At 38.3% G+C, this 24,551-nt stretch overlaps 1 long non-coding RNA gene across 1 annotated transcript in view; it reads left to right on the top strand.

Annotated features, from left to right (window-relative positions):
- The window catches only part of LOC132535288 (uncharacterized), a 475,133-nt gene that overhangs the window by 166,206 nt on the left and 284,376 nt on the right, over positions 1-24,551 (top strand). The window contains exon 4 of the long non-coding RNA XR_009547067.1: positions 1,651-1,702. This is a non-coding gene — a long non-coding RNA (uncharacterized LOC132535288). The remainder of the gene's footprint in view (positions 1-1,650; positions 1,703-24,551) is intronic.

Genomic DNA, 24,551 nt, shown 5'->3' with positions numbered 1-24,551 from the left:
TACTTTTGTATTTGGTGAAATATAGTGGTTCAGTTTTATTCTTCTGCATGTTTCAGCCCATTTTCTTCCCCAAAACCATTTGTTTAAGAGGATAGAGTAGAATTCTTATTTGAAGAAATGATAGCTGGAAGTTTACATCAGGGAGTCGGGTGGTAACAGTGAGTTAACTGCACGTGTTGCAAAGCACAAAGACCGGCAGAAGGATCCTGGTTTGAGCCTCTGGCTTTCTACCTTCAGGGGAGTCACTTCACAGGCTGTGAAGCAGGTCTGCAGGTGTGTCTTTCTCTCCCCATCTGTCTTCCCCTCCTCTCTCTATTTCTCTCTGTCCTATCCCACAACAACAATAATAATTACAACAACAATAAAAAACAACAAGGGCAACAAAAAGGGAAAAATAAATATAAATAAAGTTAAAAAAGAAACAGAAAGTTTACTTCAAATAAAGAAGATAGACAATCAGATCTAAGGGGATTGAAAAATTCCATTCAAAATAAACCTAAATCAAAGCTTGAAGACAAGTAATGATAAAAATAGCAAATATAAAAAAAAGAGAATTGTAAAAGCAAGAAGATTAAACATTCAGCTATAGGGAAAGTCCTATGAGAATATCAGTTGACTTCTCAACATAAACTCTAAATACCAGAAAGAACAGTTATGATACTGTCTGAATGTTGAATGTAAAAGGCCTCTATGCAAGAACACTTTATTGGGCTAAGTTATTATAAGCTTAAAAGAGTGATGAATTGGTAACAAAAATATAGTTAAAGGCACTCATTATTATGGACTAACCTTATAAAAATACTGCAGGAGTTTTTATTAAAAGGAACTATCGATTAATTTTACTCATATGGGATACAAAAATAAAAAAAAAACACTAAGTAATAAGCAAAAGTCAGTTGAAGCCAAAGGTTTGTCTGCAGTACTGAGACTGCAGCGTGAGATGGAGGAGAGGGGCTGTAAGAGGAAGGGCTGCCCAGTGGACTTCGTGGAACAATAGTTGTACGTTGGTGGAGAGTATGGTTCATAACATATTTTGGTTTTGACTTGCTTTGTTTTTCTAGTATATTACCTGTATTTTTCCATTTAAAAAGTTTATAACATAGTTTGAATAATGTGAAATTGTACTTCTGAGAAATTAATATGCTTATAAATCAACGTTGTCTGAAAAACAACAAAAAAATGACTATATAATACCCAAGCCATTGTCAGATTGCCCTGATTTTCTCAAAAGGCTAACAGTACTTAAAGTCTATAGATTACTGTCTTGTAGAGATGCCTATTGATTTAAATTTAGAATTGGGGAGGATGTTTGCTTTACTCCTTAAGGGAAAAAGAGAGGTGAAGAGAAGAGGAAAGGAAGGTGGTGAGTAGGGAAAAGACTGATATGGTCCATGGACAGTTTGAATATGAGTGTTTTGATCTGAACTCAGAAGGCTCTGGGTAGAGCATTAAAGTCTCTCTTCTACAGTTTTGTTTTTTGTTTGTTTGTTTGTTTTGTTTTTTTGAAGTACACCTCAGAAAATTTCTAGTGCTAACAATTACTGTTAACTTATATTAAGATTAGCTGAAAAATGCTCAGTTATTTAAATATGTGATACAAAATTCTTAGTATTCAAATTTTCTTAGCATTTTTTTTTTGCTTCTCCCAAGACTGGACCTCAAAGAAGATGAATTATTGGATAGTAATTTGGAGACAGAAAAGGTAAAGCCACTAAATTCTTACTTACTTATCATGTATCTGATGTTGGAAAGTTCTGAAATTAGCTACCATCCAATTTGATTAGAAATATGCTTAAAACAAGAAAGGGGTGTGGATGATTTGTATGATTATAGGACGTTTCAAGTTTTCCTGAAGAAAGTGCATTCCTCCTCCTCTACTTCCTCCTCCTGGCTTACTGTGACTTATTAAGGAGAAGGATGAACCAAGTAAATGTATTTCTTTTGTAAAGTAGAAGAAAGGTCAGGTCTCATATACATCAGTTTTAGGAAAAGAAGATATTGAGGAGATAGAAAGAATTCCTTCATATTCTTGCTCTTATAGTCTTTGGTAAATTTTTATATAGTCACATAATTATCCATGTTTAAGAAGAACAGTCATGGGGCCAGGTGGTAGTGCACCTGGTTGAGCAACATGTTACAGTGCGAAAGGACCTGCATTCAAGCCCCTGGCCCCCACCTGCGAGTGGTGAAGCAGGGCTGCAGGTGTCTCTCTCTATCTCCTCCTTCCCTCTCAACTTCTGGTTGTTTCTATCCAATAAATAAAGATAATTTAAAAAAGAAGAACGGTCATTCTGAGTAAAACAGAGAGAGATAAAGAGTAACACAGTATATGGAAGGAGCTCTCATGACTGTATCTGTGAGATACAAATTCTGGAATTTTGAATAAGAATTTGGGCTCTGCTCCTCACTAACAACAGTCTTCAACTAGAGACTGACTGTTCTTTGAATCTGAATTCACATTTATGAAATAAAGGTACCTGAGCTTTATTTCTCAGTGGCTCTCCATTGATTAACAGTGTGCAGTTGAAGACTGGGAAGTGACATCTGAATAGATCAGATAGACCCTTGACAGAGTTCAAGACATGTAATGGGAATCATTGCTATGAATTAAGAGTGATAAGAATGTATACCATCAAAAAGTTCAAATGCAATAGAAGGTATTTGAAGATTATAGATCTGTTTTATTTATGCCAACTTTGATTCTACTTATTAGCATAAGTAACTGGAGGGAAATAATAACTTATAATTGTGTTTTTTTATGTCTAGATTACTAATTGATAATTCTGAACGAAAGTTGATCAAATTGATTCTATTTTATAAATTTGAAATAAGATGAGTTAACTATGTTGTCTTGGTTACACAGTAACTAAATGGAAGAGCCAGAATTCAAACCCAAGTGTGTGTCTTGTCCTAAACACAGTGGTTTTTAAACTACAAATATTGCTTCAAGTATTTTGTGATCTGAACATGAAACACATAAATTTGGATAGACTTTTTCTTTGCGTTAAAGATTTGCAAGTGGTTGGAAAAGGTTAAAATTATATTTTAGATGTATACCTCTGTGGCACTATCAGATCTGGACAAGGGGCTTCCTATCAGCTCCCAAAGAAGAAAACCAAAGGAAATAACTTTGGGAAGTCACACACATACAAAACATATACCAAGGGAAGATTTAGAATAACTATAAAGATACTTGTGTATTGTCATTATCAGTCTTTTTCTACCCTGTAAGAGACAACAAAAACAACTTATACTTGCCAATTTTGCATATAACTTCAAGTATTCACAAACAGATTTTTGATCTCACTGTTTCCATGACAACACATGACATTTCACGTAAATTTTTCAAGGGAGGAAAGATGGAAATTACTTTCAGTGTTAAATTGAATTTTTCTCCTTCTCCTCACCTATTTTATTCACAGACACTTAGAACATACAGCAATTTCACATTCCTTTCAGAATTTCAGTGCCATTTTTCTTCATTAGATGCAGAATTAGATGAATTCAACTTCAGTTCCTTTTTCCAAGACCAGTATTTTTAAAATGAAAAAGTTTCCTTAATGTTGCTCCATTCAACAAGCAGTGTTTATGACAACATACAGTTTCACAAAATGTTATTACATTTTTTTCTAACTTTTCATTTTGAGGGTTTTTTTTAATGTTTTATTTTTATATTAGTTTTAACACAGGACTGTAAGGGATATAATTGTTTTAGTGATTTAACACAGGATTGTAAGGGGTATGATTTTACACAGGACTATAAGAGGTATAATTGTATAATTCCATATAGTTCCCACCACCACAGCTCTGTATCCCAGCCCCTCCATTGGAAACTTCCCTACTGTGTATCCCTCTGGGAATATGCACCAACATTCTGTTTGGGGTGCAGAAGGTAGGAGTTCTGGCTTCTGTAATTGCTTCTCCACTGGACCTCGGCATTGTCAGGTTGATCCATACCCCCAGTCTGTTTCTGTCTTTTCCTAATGGAGGAGGGCTCTGGAGAGGGGGAGCTTTCAGTATATATTAATTAGTGAGGTTATCTGTCCAGGGAAGTCAGGATCTGAAACTTGTTCGCTGAAATGCAGCAAGATGGAAAGCAGGACAAATTGTTTAATCAACATGGAACTGTAAAGAAAGAATAGAGCGGGAGCTGGGCAGTAGCGTCCTGGGTTAAGAGCAGATGGTGCAAAGCACAGGGACCAAAGTAAGGATCTGGGTGGGAGTCTCTGGCTCCCCACCTGCAGGGAAGTTGTTTCACAAGCAGTGAAGCAGGTCTGCAGGTGTCTATTTCTCTCTCCCCTTCTCTGTCTTCCCCTCCTCTCTCCATTTCTCTCTGTCCTGTCCAACAACAACATCAATAATTACAACAATAATAATTACAACAATAAAAAACAAGGCAACAGAAGGGAATAAATATATAAATATTTAAAATATCCTTAAAAATAAAGAAAGAAAGAATAGAGCTGATGAAGTAGGGGTCTTAGGGTGGCAGGAAGCTAGCAAGTCTATTTTATGAATGTTCCTAGGAGCCTATTTCTTAATAATCTTTGCTTGGGCTTGATAGCTCACATGGAGTTGGAGCAGAAATACTGTTGGGGAAGAAGGCGTCAGAGTTGAGAGTAAAACTAGGAAGCAGGATTAGGACAGAGAGTTGCACACAAACTTGACTAAGATACATAACTGTAATTAACTGTTTAGCACAATGATCTAACCCAGGGCCCATATCCATTCATATTTAGTGCAGGAGTCTGTACCTCCTCTGAGTCCCTGTCGGAAAACTCACAGTCCATAGTCACAGCTGGGAACAGTCTACACTGCATTGATTTCTGAGTTAATCTTCTTCAAGTGGCAAAGTAGGACGACTCAGCCTCCCTTCAGAGAGTGGTGAAGTCCCTACTGTTGCTATTTCACATTGAGGGTACAGTCCTGAAAAAGCCTACAAAAGGGCTTATAATGGCATTCCCAAAGGGTGTGACCAGTAATGGTAGAAAGAGGGATCCCATATTCCCATATTATCTATGGAGGAATCCAAGCATTTCCTGTTTAGGACCCTGGGTGATGGGATGACCTGACAGTGGCCACCAAAGATCCCATTGTTTAAGTGTTTAGTCTTTTGCCCTTACCTAGTTTTTGTAGTCACTTCTTTTTTTTTGGGGGGGGGGGGAATTAATGTTTTACATTCAACAGTAAATACAATAGTTTGTATATGCATAACATTCCCCAGATTCCCATTTAACAATACAACCCCCACTATGTCATTCATCATCTTTCATGGACCCATCTTCCATGGATCTTTCATTCTCCCCACCCACCCACCCACCCCAGAGTCTTTTACTTTGGTGTAATACTCCAATTCCATTTCAGGTTCGACTTGTGTTTTCTTTTCTAATCTTGTTTTTCAACTTCGGCCTGAGAGTGAGATCATCCCATACCTTATGACCCTGCAATTCCCCTCCTGGGGATAGATCCTAAGGAACCCAACACATCCATCCAAAAAGATCTGTGTACACATATGTTCTTGGCAGCACAATTTGTAATAGCCCAAACCTGGAAGCAACCCAGGTGTCCAACAACAGATGAGTGGCTGAGCAAGTTGTGGTATATATACACAATGGAATACTACTCAGCTGTAAAAAATGGTGACTTCACCATTTTCAGACGATCTTGGATGGACCTTGAAAAAATCATGTTGAGTGAAATAAGTCAGAAACAGAAGGATGAATATGGGATGATCTCACTCTCAGGTCGAAGTTGTAGTCACTTCTTTATCTGACAAGCATAGGCTTTCTCCCGTTGTTAAAGTGCTGAGTGTCTTTAGTTGTATCCAAACCAATATTAGGTTGGTAGGATCTAGTCTCAAGTTAGGAAGGAAATAGATCTGGTATTCTAGCTGAGTCTTAGTTAGCCTCAAGGTTATCAGCATTTACTTGTTTGATGAGTCTATCAAAGGTTGTCTTAGGGTCAATAATTGTCCTTTACTAGATATCTAGTTTTGGCCAGTGTTAAGTCTTGGCCAGTTGTATAGTGCTTCTTCTGAAGCTTCTCAGAGGGTGAAAAATAATGCTGATGCTCTGTCAGAAGAGATTTCAAAAGGATGGAAAAACGTATCTTTTGTGCAGTGAATTGAATAGAGTGATTGAGGGACATGAAGAGGTGGGGGAGGAGGGTGCCTATGGCTAAGTAGTAAATATGTGATTAGGAAATGTATGATGCCTTCTTTAGGCTACTCCATTAGTGGCAGGGTTATTAGGTCTCAGTGTAATCACGGAGGGCTATTTATTTAACACTTTTAATTTGAGGTAAGTAATTGTCACTTGCTTGTGTATACATGTACACATGTGCCTAGTATCCTAGGCCCTTGCCTGAAGCTACTATCTGTAACTGTATTAGAAAATGTGCTATCTGAAATGGGACTAGATAGTCCCAAAGATCTCACCAGATTAGATAAACTGGGAGGTTGACATCCAGGCTTGACTCTCTGGAGACCATCCACAGTAGCAAGTTTGTAGCAGCATAACATGGGATGGCGGCACTGTAGCTTGATTTAGCTGAGGTCAACAGAGGCAATATAACACGGTAAGATATCAGAGAGAAAAAATCCTCAAGAAATATGGGCACAGGTTCTTCGAGGACTAGGAGAAATACAGATCTTGAAGAGAATGAGAAGAGTTCCTTGTAATCTTAGAAAAAGTGTAAAATAGCAATAGTTAATTGTTATTATGACCAAGTTAGTTGGGAGCTTGTTTTTCTTTGAAAATCTGATGGTTAGGATTTGTGGTAATATACTTGACCTAACTATGTTTTATGGATAGTAAGGATATCTACTAATAACAGCATCTTGTATACTGACAGGGCCAACTGGATTTTATCTATCTAGCCTATTGTTGTGGATAACTTGGATAACTTACACACACATATGTGTGTGTGTGTATATATATATATATATATATATATATATGCATTTATAGAGAGAGATGGGGGAGGGAGAGAGGTGGGGAGAGGGCTGCTTAAAGCATTTAATCCTAGTGTCAGAATTTGATCATCTTACAAATTGGAGACATTTAAATATTTGGGCTAAAGAAAATACATATACTCAGAGGTATGATATAGACAAATAGAAGGCTGGATGTATTAAATCTATTTTTTTTTTACCTCTGACATAATGAATCAATAGTAATTTATAAGATTATCCGTTAGTAGGAGAATAATTTCACACTGTTTCTGTTACCTTGGTCTGTGCCCCCACTTTCCTAAGCACCTACTGTGGTCTTCCCTCACAAACCTGAACCTTTGTGATCTGTCAGTAGATCAGGTGCTTGTGCAGGTACATTTGAAGGGGATTCTCCTTTGCTTTCCACTGCGCTTCTCTTCCTTTTGTTTACTGAAAGAATGAGGAGCGAGTCAATACTTTTTTGAAAAGGAATAGAAAATCTCATATGGAAACTTTTTTCTTAGTTTTTTAGATTAGAGTGAAAGGGGTAGAGAGAGAGAGAACCAGAATGGTTTAGAGCGGTAAAATCAAAATTCTGCTTCACCAGTCACAAGGGTTAAGCACAGGTAGTACGAAGCACCAGGACCCGTGCCAGAATCTCCCTCTCTATCAACAATGAGCCTGTAAATCAGCATTTCCTCAACAAAGTAATTTTGGAAAAAAAATTTGGGGGGAGACTGGGTGGTGGCACACTTGGTTAAGTGCATATATAACAGTGCACAAGGACCCTGGTTCAACTCCCTGGTCCTCCTCACCTGTAGGGGGAAAGCTTCACAAGTGGTGAAGCAGGGCTACAGGCATCTCTCTTATCTCTTTTCCCCTCTGCCTCCCCCTTCCACTCAATTTATGGCTGTTTCTATCCAATAAATAAATAAATATAATAATTTTTCTAACATATTGAATGAGGTAAAACCACCTCAGTATCACATTAATGTTCCAGTCATTGTACTAGGAACCAGCATTTTAATGATGATTTTGAGGAATCAACAAAGGATTTCAGAATCTGTTCGCCTCCATTTCCAGTCTTATGTCCAGGCATAGTTGCTATTCAGAGAATACTAATGTGTTTCTAGACATGGGTCTTGCCTGTGGTGATTGCTCTAGTGGTAAGATAATTCTATTACAGAGAACCTCTGTGAATTATTTTACATCTTATAAAGTTCGACCTTTTGCTCAGCATCAAGTGACTCACTGAAAAATCAAGAAAATATTGCTTCTAAGACAGCCCTCCATATTTGTGTAGAATTCAATAGTACTTCTACACCGTATTGTGTATGATTTGATTTGAGTATCATAGCAATTCCTGACATAGCAAAATGGGGTTCCATTCCCATCTGACAAAAGAGAAACCTGAGGCGCTCTCTGAGGAAGTAGTGACATCCCAATCTCTCATTTCTTAACTTCTATGGGAAATTCTTGATGTTGGTGTCATTGTTCACAGGACAATGGAAATTATGAATGAAATAAAAACTTGGAATTATTTCTATCTCTAGAGTTGTGTTCTGTCAGTTTTTTGTTATTTTCACTGTATTCTTCTAAGAAGAAAGAGTGTGTGAGTGTGTGTGTGTGTGTGTGTGTGTGTGTGTGTGTGTGTGCAGTGTAGATATTTCTTACCTTTATAACCAAACACACAGAACTTGGAAATAACTTCCTTTCCAGTCAATTCTCTGGGGGCTGCCCTATTTAAGCTACTTTCATAGGATTACTACCCAGCTAGATGGCTTCCAAATGTATACTTAGTAGGAACAAAGATTTCTTTTTAAAATTTTTTTTATTTTTTTATATTTATTTATTTTCCCTTTTGTTTTGTTTCCCTTGTTTTTTATTGTTGCTGTAGTTATTATTGTTGTTGTTATTGATTTCGTTGTTGTTGGATAGGACAGAGAGAAATGGAGAGAGGAGGGGAAGACGGGGAGAGAAAGACACCTGCAGACCTGCTTCACCACTGTGAAGCGACTCCCCTCTAGGTGGGGAACCAGGGGCTCAGGATCCTTATGCCGGTCCTTGCGCTTTGTGCCATGAGAACAAAGATTTCTATCCAGCCTCTCAGACCCATAATAGTATTTTAAAGCACAAATGAGCACTGGGTGATTAAGAAATTTAAAGTGGGTGGGGAGAAAACTGCGATCTTGGATGAAACAAACAAACAAAAAAAACAGAACAAAACTCTATTTATTATTGAATAGAGAAAAATTGAGAGGGGATGGGGAGACAGAGATAGAAAGAGAGACAGAGAGATATCTGTAGCCATGCCTCACCACTTGTGAAGCTTTCCCCCTGCAGGTGGGGACCAGGGGCTTGAACCTGGATCCTTGTGCACTGTAATATGTGCACGTAACCAGGTGTGCCACCACTTGGCCCCCAGTAACTTTTTATCATGTTCAAGGAAAAATTACTAAAGTCATGGGCCCCTAGGAACTTACCAAAAATGGACTTCCTAAGTTTATCCATCTAAGATTCCTATTCTCACCTTTTCTGTTCCTAATTTTGGGCTACTTTTATTTAATATTTTGTCCTGTTTTATATCTTACTGCCTTGCAGTCACCAAGTTGCAGATACTACAGATGACTTCATCTATGTGTCCCAGAACCTCCTCTCTCAAGAGCCCTATCCCACTAGAGAAAGATAGAAACAGGCTGGGGGCATGGATCAACGTGCCAACACCCATGTCCATCAGAGAAGCAAATACAGAAGCCAGACATTACAACTTCTGTACCTCATAAAAAATGGTCTTCCATACCTCCAGAGAGGGGAAGAAATATTAGGGGAAGAAGACCAGAGGGCTCTGAATTCAATTCCATCAAGACCTAGAGATAGAAGAGGAAAAACGGAGGGACATTAGAAAGTAGCACTAAGTATAGGTGTGGCTTAGGAAGGAAGACCAGGCAGGAGCATAGAAAAAAAGGGCAAATATATAAATATAGTTATAGAAATAATAGTCAACCCATATCTATGACTATGAGATAACTACTACAGTTTCCAATGGAGGGAATGGGGACACAGAACTCCTGTGGTAGAAATGGTGTGGAGTTACATATCTGTTATTTCATAATTTTGTAAATGAATATTAAATCACTAATATATATTCAATGGGGTGTTTAAGTATAGTTGTTGACACACAGGTATAACTTAGCTCTCACTGATAAACTTGCCCCCCCCAGGTCCTTTCTACCCATCATACACCAAGCACCAGGGCTCCAGTGCTGCTCCATATTATCTCTTTTCCCTCCTTTCCTTTGGTGCAATACACCAGACCCAGTCTAAGTTTCACTGTGTTTTCACTACAGTCCTTGTTTTTTAAGTTCTATCTATGAGTAAGATCATTCAGTACTGGCCCCTCTCTTTCTAGCTTATATTACGCAACATGATCCTTTAGAGGTCTATCCAAAATATGGCAAAGGAGATGACTTTGCCATTATAACAACTACATAATATTCCAACATATATATATATATATATATATATATATATATATATATATATCACAACTGTCTTGACTATTCATTTGTTGTTGGTCATCTGGGTTGCTTCCAAGTTTGGGACATTACAAATCGGGTTGCTATTAACAAGGTGTGCATAGGTCTCTTTGGGGGATTAAGTCTTTGTTTCCTTTGGGTATATCTCCAGGAGAAGGATTGCTGGGCCATAGGGTAGGTTTGTTATTAGCATTCTGATAACTTTCCAGACAGTTTTCCACAGAGGTTGGACAAATTTACATTCCTTCCAGCAGTGTAGAAGAGTCCTTTTCCCCCAAAACCTCTCCAACAGTTGGTGCTTCTGTCTTTTCTAATGTATGATATTTCCACAGGTGTAAAGTAGTGTATCATTGCTGTTTTTATTTGCATTTCCCTGATCATCAGTGACTTTGAGCATTTTTTTCATGCTGTTGTTAACTCTTTGGGTTTATTCTTTGAGAAAGATCTAGCCATATATTCCTCCCCCTCAATTTTTTTTATTGTTGAGTTACCTGAATTTTTTTATAGATTTTAGTTTTTAGCCCATTGATGATAGAAAGATTTTCTTCCTGTCCTTGGGAACTCTCTCAGTTTTGGTTGTGATTCTCTTTACTGTGTAGAAGCTGTTCAGTTTGATTTACTTCCATTGGTTTATCTGTGTTTCTGTTTCAGTTGGATTTGTGTTATTGAAGATGTTTTTTAAAAGATAGAGCAAAAGATACACAACATGTATTTGGACCCAGAAAATATCCAAAGCAAGATTAGAGGCATCACACTTCTGACTTCACAACACACTACAGGGCTACTAAAATCAAAACTGCTTGGTAGTGGTATCACGATAGACAGAGACCAGTGCAGTAGAATGGAGAGCACAGAAATAAGCCCACATACCTGCAGACAACCTGGTTTTTGACAATAAAGCAAAATATCAAATGAAGAGAGGAAGGCATTTATCAAATGGTGTTGGGGGGAAAATGAGTTGAAATGTGCAGCGAATGAAATTGGACCAACACATTTTACCACATTTTGAAGTACTCCAAATGAACCAAAGATTTGGATATTAGACCAGAAACTGTTAAATATTTAGAGGAAAGTACTAGTAGTGCTCAGTAATCTTAGTCCCCTTTCAATTAACACAAAAAGGAACGCTATTTGTTACCAAATTTGAGGACCCTAAAAATGATTGAGAATAATTTCACATGAAAACATACTTTGTGGACAGTGCTGCTGCCCATTCTCCCCATAAATCTGCCTCTTTGTCTCACTGACCTCCTGACCTACTTTAGGACTCTGCAGCCCATTATCAATGCTAATTGAATGCACCTTTCAACATAAGGCAAAGAGAAGGCATTGTCAGTTCTCATGGAAACAGACTATTTTGGTTTTGCTTCACTGGAAAACTGAGAGCTAGAAACTCTCATGAGCCTGTGGGGGGGGGGGTGGGAGTTAAAGGATTAGTGCTTTTAAAGACCTTCCAGTTTTTCTATGGAGTTACAAAATTGGGAAGACTGAAGTGTAAAGTTCCAGATAAACTCCTTCCCTTTCAGAGAGGTTTAAATAATCATGTTCTCTTTTCCTTCTTTCATTAAGTTTTCTGAAACCTTTGAGATTAGATAGAAATAGGGCAGGAGTATCCTCCTAAATAAAATCATAGTAAGGATCAAAGTCTGTATATTTAAAACTGATATCTGATATCTAATCCATATATATCAGTCATATTATCAATAAGTATATAGCCTTTTTTTTTCTTACCTCCAGGGTTATCGCTGGGGCTTGGTGCTGGCACTATCAATCCACTGCTCCTTGTAGCCATTTTTTTTTATTGGATAAGACAGAGAAATTGAGGGGGCAGGGATAGAGAAAGATAGACAGAGAGACACCTGCAGACCTGTTTCTCTGCTTGTGAAGTGTTCCCCCTGTAGCTGGGGATCCAGGAGCTCAAACCAGTATTCTTGCACAGATCTTTGTTCTTAGTACTATATATGTTTAACTTGGTGTGTCGGGAAATTGTGAGGAGCCTCACAAAGCACCCTGCGTTCCTGATATTATGGCCTATCTACATAATCATTGTTTTGCCTGAAAGATCCCCACCCATTCCATTCCATTGATCTATCTTCTTTCTATTCCTCTAGACCCTCCCTGCCTGCAGGGTAATATTAATCCTACCAGTAAAAACATTTGCAACAGTTGCTAAGGAAGTTTCTACCTTCCCAGCCCCCTTTTGCCTTTCTCTGCTCCTTTCCTAGTGATTTCCATTTCCAACTTGCCACTTCTGGATCTGCCCTTTAAAATCCTGGGCTCTCTGATCAATCAAGATTTCGTATTGTCTCGCCACCTCATGTCTGTTCCTTAGTTATCTCCCTCCCGTCACTGAGTGAGTAGCAGCCCAGGCTGCCTCTGGTAGAGTTCTCTCCAACCCAGAGAGTACACGCCTGGGAAGAGGCACCCCCATGCTAGCCCGGCAAGGGTGTGCCACCACCTGGCCCACATATTTTGTTTTTTAAAGCAGGACTCAGTCTAGATTCTACACATCATTTAATACTCTAGTCTCTTTCACTTCTCTTTTTAAAATATTTTTATTGGGGGTGTTAATGTTTTACAGTAAATACAGTTGTTGTTACATGTGTAAAATTTCTCAGTTTTCTGCAAAACACTCTCACCCCCAGCCTGTATCCTCCTCCACTGTTGGTCACCAGGTCTTGATGTCAACCCCTCCTCACCCCAGAGTCTTGTACTTTGGTGCAGTACACCAAACCCTGTCCAAGTTCTTCTTTGTTTCCTCTTTCTGTTCTTATTTCTCAACCTCTGTTCTTGAGTGATATCATCCCATATTAATCCTTCTTTTTCCGACTTATCTCACTTAACATGAAACCGTCAAGGTCCATCCAAGATGAGGTGAAGAAAGTGAATTCATCATTCTTAATAACTGAGTAGTATTCCATTGTATATACAGACCACAACTTTCTCAGCCACTCATCAGTTGATGGACACCTAGATTGTTTCCAGATTTTGGCTATAACAAATTGTGCTGTTAAGAACATATTTGTACACAGATTTTTTTTTGGATGGGTGTGTTGGGTTCCTTATGATGTATCCCCAGGAGAGGAATTGCAGGATCATAGGGTAGGTCCATTTCTAGCCATCTGAGAGTTCTCCAGACTGCTCTCCACAGAGGCTGGACCAATTTACATTTCCACCAGCAGTGCAGGAGGGTTTCTTTGTCCCCACAACCTCTCCAGCATTTGTTGCTGCTACTTTTTCTGATGTATGGCATTCTTGCAAGAGTGAAGTGGTATCTCATTGTTGTCTTTATTTGCATTTCTCTAACAATCAAAGACTTGGAGCATTTTTTCATGTGTTTCTTGACCTTTTGGATCTCTTTGGTGAATTTTCTGTTTTCTCTTCCTACTTATGATTGGGTCATTTTTGTTGTTATTGGAATTTGGAGAGCTCTTTATATATTTAGGTTACTAGCCTTTTGTCTTATTTATGGCATATAAAGATCTTCTCCCATTCTATGAGGGGTTGCTTTGTTTGAGTGATGGGTTTCCTTTCACTGCTTTAAATCTAGAGTAATTATTTAGCCTGCCTTTGTTCTTTTTTACTTTAATATGCTTGAATGCTCTTTTGTTTGAATTTTTCTGGTGTTCCTTCATAATTAGATTGTAGTAGATCACTTTGAAAGCCATGCCACTTCTCAGTGCATCACTTCACATGGTATATGATGTAGGTTTGTCCCATCCTTGCGCTTTACACCATGTGCGCTTGACCTGGTGTGCTACTGCCTGGCCCCCTGTCCACATATTTCTGATGAATATCCCTTTGCTTCCTTTCAAATTTTGTATTTGGCAAATTATTTCAGAATCTGACAACATCCCGGCTAGCCACTGATCACAGAGTAACAATCCATAATTCATATTGGTAGATGATGAGACCAGTAGACAATATAAGAGAGGGCTAGATACGAAATAATTCTTTTCAGCAAAGTAACTCATAAGTGTGGATGGAGTGACAGAAAATCAGAGTTCATTTCTGATGTCGTTTGACTATGTGGTCATAGAGTATATACCCTCCTATGTCACCATCATTTTCATTAGCCTGTCTCAAAGCCTTTTTTTTTTTAATGTATTAATTTTTCTTTTACAGTCTCTACCCTAGTCCTGGAATCAGCTCTTTAACTAGTGAATTGCCACCTGGCCCTAGTCACAGTAATTGCTAATTAGAAGTTACATTTCTAGTTTCATTCGCCACAGCAAGTGTTAGAGGGGACTGAAGGGGGGAAGCAGGGCAGAGGTTTCCCTTAAGTTCTGCTGCAAGGAATCTAGAGTCGCCTTTACATGGAGAAATACAAGAAGTGATCATGCTTCAGAGAGACGAGCATTTATTGAGAGAAGGTGTGGATACCAAAGAAGAAAGTACACACCATAGGAGCATGTAGAGCCCTGAGAGGAAGGGCAGTGAGAGACCTCGAAATTCCTGGGTTTCCAGGCTTTGTAGTCATTCTGGGGATGTTCAGGGTCCCAGCCTTTGTCTCCAGGTGCTCACAACTGCCTCCATCTGCATATCGTGGCCTTTGCAGTCAGGGAGGGAGAGAGTGCCTGGGGCAGGATATATGCAGACACACTTTTGAGCCACTTTTTGGACCTATCTTCCTGGATAGCTGCAGGGTGCAGGGAGAGGGGTAGCTTTCCCTAAGCAGACCTGTAACAGAAGGTTTAAATATCAATGTAAACTATAAACTTTGGATGCATGTTGACTACCTCGATTCCAAGTCAAAGTCATCATAGAATATAATCTAGTCTTTTTCTTTTCCTTACTTGCAACTGTTGGGGCACTGGGAAAAAAATCCCACCCTTCTGGTTTTCTCTTGAACTGGAGGGATAATTCAAACATTAGCTAGATTGGCAAAAGAGAAACTTTTTTTTAAAAAAATTATTCTTTATTTATTCCCTTTTCTTGTCCTTGTTGTTTTTCATTGTTGTTATATTTGTTATTAATGTCATCATTGTTGGATAGGACAGAGAGAAATGGAGAGAGGAGGAGAAGACAGAGGGGAAGAGAAAGATAGACACCTGCAGACCTGTTTCACTGTCTGTGAAGTGACACCCCTGCAGGTGGGGAGCTGGGGGCTTGAACCAGGGTCCTTGCTCTTTGTGCCACGTGTACTTAATCTGCTGTGCTACCGCCTGACTCTTCCCCCTGCCCCTTTTTTTAATACATGCGTGAGGAGACTACAGTTAAATCTGGGTCCTTTAGTAAGAATCTGGGAGTCTGAAACAAAAGGGTGAAGATAAGTTACAAATCTTTTCATTTCAGAAAAACAATTATTTCATCAAGTTTAGATAAAGGGGAAAAAGGACTTTTAATATGGAGACTCTGTGGTCTTCCTTTTCAGTTGAAAATAATCTGCATAACAGAGAAGTGTTTATTGAAAATTAGTAACTTGATTTCTACAGCACTATCATAATTAGCTAACTATCTAAGACACAGTTGAGAATTCAAGTATGTCTGCTCAGGTGTGAATACACAAAATGTCTGGAAGGGCAGGAAAAAAAAAAAAAAAAAACTCCATGACTGCCATACTAACAGAGTGTTGAAAGCTGAGAGGAAAGTATGATTTCTCTGATAATCTATTTCTTTCTCACATGGAAGTTTGAAGGGTTCTTGAGTCCAGTGTGATATTCCACACTACTATCCTCAGCACTATCTCATCATCTCCATACATACAAGAAGACATGGCATTTATACATTCCCGAGTCAGAGATATATAACCTGACTAATTTTTTTGAGAATGGGAAAGAGTAACAAACCCTTGGATATAACAGTTAAAAACTTTAGCAATGGTTGAATGGTGTTCATGAACTGAATGGGCATAGAATTTGGTGCTGTTCATTTTAATGAGCTTGGATAAAACAAAACAAAACAAAACAAAAAAACCCCACATATTTCAGGCTGGTGAGACGGCATAATGGTTATGCAAAAGACTTTCATGCCTGAGGCTCCAAGGTCCCAGGTTCAGTCCCCAGCACCACCATAAGCCAGGGCTGAGCAGTGCCTCTAGCCCTTATCTCTGTTCTCTCTCTCTTTCTCTCTCTCTCTCTCTCTCCTTTTCTATCTCTTTCCCTCCCTCTCTATACCTCTCTTCATTAAAATAAAATATTTTAAAACAAAAATGATACCCTAAGAAAAAAACATGTGACAAAGGAAGAGCAAAATTTACTCATACAAATGACTTTAAGTCTTATGAATGTGATCCTCTAACCCATTCCCTCTAAAATGTCACATCATTCTTGAAAATTAATATTTTAATGGCATCAATATTCTAGATGGTTTTGAATCCAAATTTCATAGGAAGTAAATTGTGTTTATGTGTATCATATCAGCACATTTCTTCCCCAAACAGGATCTGAAGTTTGACTTGTACTTTTAAAATGGTTATATAACAGTGATAATAAGGTGGTATAAAAAAGAAAATAAATAAAATTCTTTCTAGTTGGTAAAAGAATAGAGAAATCCTCAGGAAATATTTTGCTAAATTCTGGTTTGTTTTACTAAGTTATTGCAATCAACAAAACTATCTTTCTAAGTAATTTATATTCCATAATATTCATGTAACATAGCTGCAGTTTTGTTGTTATTAAATTTAATAATTTTTATAATCCCTAAACCATTTGTACTGGCTGAAGTTTTATTCAAAGCAAGGAAAGAGGAAAAAGGGCTTGTAACTAATACAGATATTGCTGGAAAAAATAAAGAACAGGATTAAGATTTTACTTGTGTTAGTAATTGGCAAGTTTCCACTCAACGTGAATGGAAAAATCAACATAAATTTACATGTTTCATGCAATCAGCAAAAATAGAGAACTTAGACTGTAAACATGAATATTAAAAGCAAAGAAACCAACAGTCTTGTCTATATTATTCTTGTCATTATTCAAAATGAATGCTATTCTTGTGTCATTGTTTTTTGAGGGGGTAACAGATGTAGTTGCAAAGATAACAAAAATATGTACAATTCGGTAATTATAGTTTAAAATGATGATAAAACTTCATTTTATTGGAATTTTTACTTCCTAATGGTTGTTAAAAAGAATTATTGGTTACATTTTACTCATTGAAAGATTGAGTCTCCACATAATAACTAGTGATTAAAGAAATACAGTGAAATATTTTTGGCAGTTTGAATTTGGGTGTTCTAAATTCTTCATTTCAGATGGAGATTTCTGTTAGTGAGCAAAATCAAACCACCATCCACTGCAAGGAAGCAAAAGATGTTTATTCACGAATTCGAATCCGGGTCGAGAGGTGACTGACGGCAGTCCACCAGGCTCAACCCCGAACAAGGCTCAAACCACACAATTTATAGGATTTCAGAATACACTCAGGGAGGGGGAATGCATAACCTTATCAATCTATATCCAATAATATGCTATAGAAAACACGGAATCCAATCATTTCAAACCTAGCAAAAAGCAGGATCCACTCAAAGCAAAGTGCGGGCTAATTTCAAACATTGCAAAACCACACAGCCAATAGAACCTAACCTGGGTAGGGTCACCACATCCTCCCACCATCAACTGCAACCATCTGGTAAACAGTTTCCTTGTGCAAAGGTCCTGATAAGCCTTGCCTGTATGCGGGGTCTTGGTAAACAACTAGTGGCTTACTGATTAGGTCCTGTTTTTTCAAGGGGAAAGGGTAAGGAATTTTCCATCTTAACAATTTCCCCAGACTGAAAAAGGTTAGCTTAGTTATGATTTTGTTTATTCTGTCATATAGAAAGCAAAGTATAAGGTCTCTTTATATATGTCTAGAGTAACTGTGGTAGATGTCTCTAAATTCATGACTTCATTGAATTGTTATCCTTTATGGTAAAAATTCATATAGTAGTTAAAGGATAGAGCCGGGTAGTAGCACAACAGGTTAAGTGCCCGTGGCACAAAATTCGAGGACCGGCATAAGGATCCTGGTTCAAGCCCCCGGCTCTGCACCTGCAGGGGAGTTGCTTCACAGGGGAGTTGCTTCACAGGCAGTAAAGTTCTGCAGGTGTCTGTCTTTCTCTCCCTCTTTCTGTCTTCCCCTCCTCTCTCCATTTCTCTCTGTCCTACCTATCCAACAATGACAATATCAATAACATTAATAACTACAACAATAAAAACAACAGGGCAACAAAAAGGAATAAATAAATAAATATTTTCTTAAAAAAAAGTAAAGGATAGATGATTTATCAACAAATACTACTTTATTGCAGTGAAAATGATTTCATTTTAAATGTCTGTTGAAGATAAGTACAAAAGAGCATGAATGATGTTAAAAATGTTTAGGGACAAATTAGAATGGTTGGGAATCCTATTCGTCATTTGGGACTGCCCACCTGATTAAGCACACACATTACAGTGCACAAGGACCCAGGCTCAAGTCCCTGGTCCCCACCTGCAGGGGGAAAGCTTCACAAGTGGTGAAGTAGAGCTGTAGGTGTCTCTCTGTCTTTCTCTCTCTCTAGCTTACCCTCCCCTCTCAATTTCTCTCTCTTTCTATCCAATAATAAATAAATAAAATGCACAAAAATAATAATTTCTTCTCATTTGCACAAATAATGGTAATGGACTTATTGTGTATATAGGGTGGCATGTATTTGCTTAATTTCACAAGCACTTCAAAGAACACCCTATGTGTACTCACCTGGGAGGGTTCCTTTTTTATCTTCCATGTGACACAGGTCTGAGTCCCTGGTACTCCATATGGGAGTATTGAGGTAATGGGAGAAGCATTAATGCTATGGATTCTCTCCCTCTCTCTCCCTCCCTCCCTCCCTCCTTTCTTCTCTCTTTCCATCTACTTCCTACCCATCACACACACACCACTTTATAACTGAGAAAAATGGACATAGAGCAATGAAGCCCTACAATAACAAATAAGTAAAATAAAAGGATACCCCTATATTTGTGATAGTAACACTTTAGTAAATGTTACAAAATAATTTACTTAGAAATAATGGGTCCTTTAACATGACTAATGATCAGACAACATGGAATCCTTGCATCATTAAGTGTCTTCAGTTTTTGTCATTCTGCAGACTTCAAAGGAATGAGAAATCTTACAGATCAGTCAGCTAGTAGATGACTTCCTAATCATGTATATTGAAAAACAACATACTGGGTTGTAAGAAAGTCATGAAGTATTTTTCTAGGAAATATGTATCATGACTTTTCCAACAATCCAATAAGGAAATGATGAGTTTGGTGAAGTAGAGCTTTATTTCATATATCTGTGGGCCATATGGATATCTTCTGTACCCAGATGTTTCTCCCACTCTTTTTATTGGACTATTTGTTTTTGTTGTAGAGCTGTATGTTATCAGTTCCTTGTCAGTTGTGATGTGAAAATATGTTTTCCCTAAAACTGAGTTGTATTTTGACCCTGGAACCTGGTGGCTGAAAGGCAGTAAGACATATAAAAATAAAGACAAAATGTTTAATAAACATGGATGTAAAAGTAGGATTAGAGCCATTGAGAATAGGACCCTAGGGTGGAAAGAATGTAGGATATCTATTTTAGGTGTGTTCCTAGGAGCCCAGAACTTTAGTAATCTTTGCTTGATTATAATAGCTAACATTAACATGTTTTTTTCCCTTAAGTTAAAAACACATATTCTACTCAATATTCAACTGTCACAATGACTGACTTTCATTTGAAAATTTTTCCAGAGGACATTGTGTGAATCCACAAAATAATCCTTTTAAATATTCTCAGCATGGTGTCATACCCATAGTTAGTAGTCAGTGTATGCTAGCTTTTCTTAGCATTATTTACCAACCTAAGCACATTTGTATTTCAAAAGTCAATATGCACAATTGGATTCCAAAACTCAATTAATGTAGCAATATTTCTAAAAAGATTTTTTTTAGCAACAGAATTAGACTAATTAGGGCAGGCAAAGATCACATAATGTATGATGTGACTTATATGAGAAGCACAGAAAGGGCAAATGCAAGGAGACAGAAAGTAGATTAGTTGCTGGAAGGGCCCAGGGGGAGTGAGGAGTGAGGACTGTTTAGTGGGACAAGGTTTATTTTGAAGGTTGAAATTATTCTAAATTTAGATGTGCTGCATAATGTCGAGTATACTAGAAACCAATGGACTGTATACTTCCAAATTGTTAACACAGTGAATTCCATGCTACCTAGGTTGTATTTCAGTTAAGAGAAATCCTAAAATTTAAGGGATTTCAATATAAAATAAAAGAGAATAAAAATACTATCCTGCTGGTTAATTCAACTCTGTATTGAAGATTCTCCTCCACTCTTCCTTTACTAAAAAGGTTACCTAAATTTAAAAAATGAAGGCCCACTCTCATTACAGGAAGATTGATTCTATTTTTTTTATATTTTTTTCTTTATTTATTGGAGACAGCCAGAAATTGAGAGCCAGAAATTTATTGAGAAATTGAGATAGAGAGGGAGAGAGACAGAGAGACACATGCAGCCCTGCTTTACCACTTGTGAAGCTTCCCCTGCAGTTGGTAACTTGGGGGCTTGAACCCAGGTTCTTGTACACTGTAACTACTGCGCTCAACCAGGTGTGCCACCACCCGGCCTCTATTTTTTTTTTGCCTCTAGGGTTATCACTGGGGTTTGGTGTCTGCACTATGAGTCCACTGCTCCTGGAGTCCATTTTTCCCATTTTTGTTGCCTTTGTTATCCTACTCGTTATTGTTATTTCTGTTGTTGTTGGATAGGACAGAGAGAGATCCAGAGAGGAGGGGAAGAGAAAGACTCCCGCAGACCTGCTTCACTGCTTGTGAAGTGAACCCCTGCAGACTTGAACAGGGATACTTACACCAGTCCATGACTTCATGCCATGTGCACTTAACCAACTGCACTACCGACTGGCCTCGATTGATTCTACTTTTCCCAAAACTGTTGTGCAATAAGTATCCTTTCTGTTCAACCCCAACCATCTAATTTCCAGACTACTATATCGTGTACATCTAATTTCTCAAAACCTACCCTTTCATGAATCTGACTTTTATCATATGTAGAACATATAGAAAATGGTCTTTCCCAAGTGACTTGGTTAATTTTTTACCAACAACTTATGAAAACATTAAACAGATGGCAAAGTAGAAGGCATTTTGTAAAAATTCATATATGCCTGCACATCTAGACTACCATTATTTAGTTCATCCTTCTATCCTCCTATCAGTCCCTGCTACAGTGCAAATCAGTCACTCCTGTTATTTGACATCTCCAAAAGACTTCACAATGCTGACAACTATTAGGTTATCAAAAAATGCATGACACATTTTTGCTTAGAAAAACAGAATCATGACTTTTCTGAAAATCCTATATTTCTGAAAAAATTATCTTCTTAAAATGTACTTGATGCTGTCAGCTTTTGCCATGTTTCAAAACTTCCCTTCCCCCTTTGTGTTGGTATTCCTTTTGACTTAAAGACCCTCCCTTGGGATCACCGTCAGCTACTCTTTGATCCCTAATGATCTTCATTAGAACTTTCTTAACGTGAAAACTGTTTCATGGTAAATGTCTTTCAGTGAATGTTTCTGATCTAGACGTATGTACATGTTTTCATAGTACGCTATGTTCAACTCCAACCATGTAATTTCCAGACTAGTATATGCAGCCTAGTCCATTCCTGAGAGCTTGTTTGGAGATTTTTTTTTTAATTGTTATATATAAAATGGAAACACTGACAATACCATAGGATAAGAGGGGTACAATTCCACACAGTTTCTACCACCAGAACTCAGTATCCCATCTACTCCCCTGATAGCTTTCCTATTCTTTATCCCTCTGGGAGTATGGACCCAAGGTCATTATGGGGTACAGAAGGCGAGAGGACTGGTTTGTAATTGCTTCCCAGCTGATCATGGGTGTTGACAGGTTGATCCATACTCCCAGCCTGTCTCTCTCTTTCCCTAGGGGCAGGGATCAGGAGAAGTGGGGCTTCAGGACACAGTGGTGGGGTTGTCTGCCTAGGGAAGTCTGTTTGGCATCATGGTAGCATCTGCAACCTAGTGGCTGAAAAAAGAGTTAACATACAAAGCCAAACAAATTGTTGAACAATCATGAACCTGTTTGGAGGTTTTAGCAGAGGGATGTGGCTACTCTTATATCCTCAGCCTAAGACCAATCCAACTGTATTTGGGGAAGTTCATCCTCTTTGACAGAGAGAGCAAGTCCACTCTCTTGAGATCTAACATCACTCACTACTCACCTGCCCTGTTTTATTTCGAACAGAACACATTACCATTTCCTTCAAAAGAGGAGATAAAATATATCACAAGGGAACTCGTTCATATTTCTTTCTACTGCTACACTTAACAGCATGTCTTCAATGTCTGAAGCAATCTCTCTTTATAAAACTATATAAATCAGGTGAACACCTAAGAGGGGAAGAACATGAAATGGCAGCAGAGTGATTAAAAATGAGAGAAAGTAGAACAACTAAGGCAATGACTCAACTGGTACAGCAATGGACTTGCATGCCTGAGGTCCTGGGTTTGTTCTCCAGCACTGCATATCCCAGACTGATGTCTGGTTTCTCTACATATTTTTCTCATGTGAAACTCTCTTTCTCAAAAGTAGTAGATAAATTATTTTTAAAAGAAAGAGAAAGTACAATAGTTGAGTTTGAGACATCTTTGAGATTACAAGAGTTCCTACAAGGTAATAAGGGAATGTTTCAGACCTGGAGACTCTTATGCTTTGTGTAGGCTTGCTTTGGAGATTTAAATGTCTGAGTCATCAACATGTAGGTGGGAACTAGGTCTGGAGGCATGAATAAATTTGCTTGAATAAAGAGTCTAGAGGAATCAGGTATCTGGCTTGAATTGTTCCAGCACCTAAGAGCTAACAAGAAAACATAGCAGAATAATCTAAAATATGGCAGAGAAATGAAGTCTCAGAAAGAGTTTTTTAAGAAAGAAGATCAATACTAGTGAATGTTAGTGACTGTCAAGCTCTTAGGTGCTAGGATTTCATGGGCCACATTCCAGAAACTAGCCTAGACATTTTTCATTCCCCCCTCAAATACAGATACTAAAATTTTATGTAAAAAATCCTGTTTTAGTATATATAACTAAGCATTAAAGGTAAAGAATATTTTACAAGTTAATTACTATAGACTGAATATTTGTATTCTCTCAAAGTCGGTAAGTTGGTATCCTCTCACATAGCATAATGGCATCCGGAAGTGGTGCATATGAGAAGTGAATAGGACCTGCTGGAGTGGGACACACGTGGGTGGAATTAATGTCCTTCTAAAAGAGGCCCTGGAGAGATCCCTGGCCCCTTTCTCTATCAGACAATACAGTACAAAGACAGCCTTCCAAGCCAGAAAGTAGGATTTTAAGCAGATAAAGAATATGCCAGTGCCTAATTAATTATTTTGCCTCCACAGTTACGAATCCACTATTCCTGGAGGCTATTTTTTCCCCACTTGTTGCCCTTGTTGTTTATCTTTGTTGTTATGGCTGCCGTTGTTGGATAGGACAGAGAGAAGTTGAGAGAGGAGGAGAAGGCAGAGAGGGGAAGACACAGATGTACACCTACAGACCGGCTGCACTCTTTGTGACGTGACTCCCCCCCCTCCGGAGGTGGGGAGCCCCCGGGATCCTTCCGCTGGTCCTTGCCCTTTCGCTTAACCCACTGCTCTACTGCCCGCCCCCCCTTAATGTATTTTTAATAATAACTTCTTTTGAAATATTAAATCACTTACGGTCTTAGGCCAGGGAGGCCAGAAGCGGTCCTGGAACCTCTTGGGCTTTGCTTGTTTTTCTGTATACTTCTCTTGATCCCTACCATTTGATTCTATATCTGCTAATCTCAACTAGATCAATGCAACTAGTGTCACCTTGACATGTTTCACTTTGGACTGTGTCCAGAGATGCCAAGCCTGGGATGTCAACCCTCCAGCTCTAATACTCCCGTGAGATCTTTTCTACCTCCTGGTACTCCGTAATTCCTTTTCGGGTGGCACACTTCCTAGCACAGTTAAAGATCCTAGATATAGACCAGGGCCCAGGGGACAGGGTATGTGTCGACAGGTATCCTTAAGTTAGGGGAAATATATTCCTTAAAGTA

Source organism: Erinaceus europaeus, chromosome 21, assembly GCF_950295315.1.
Source record: "Erinaceus europaeus chromosome 21, mEriEur2.1, whole genome shotgun sequence".
Classification (NCBI taxonomy): Eukaryota; Metazoa; Chordata; class Mammalia; order Eulipotyphla; family Erinaceidae; genus Erinaceus; species Erinaceus europaeus.
Note: the sequence above shows the minus strand (reverse complement) of the source record. Positions and strands in the feature narration are given on the sequence as shown.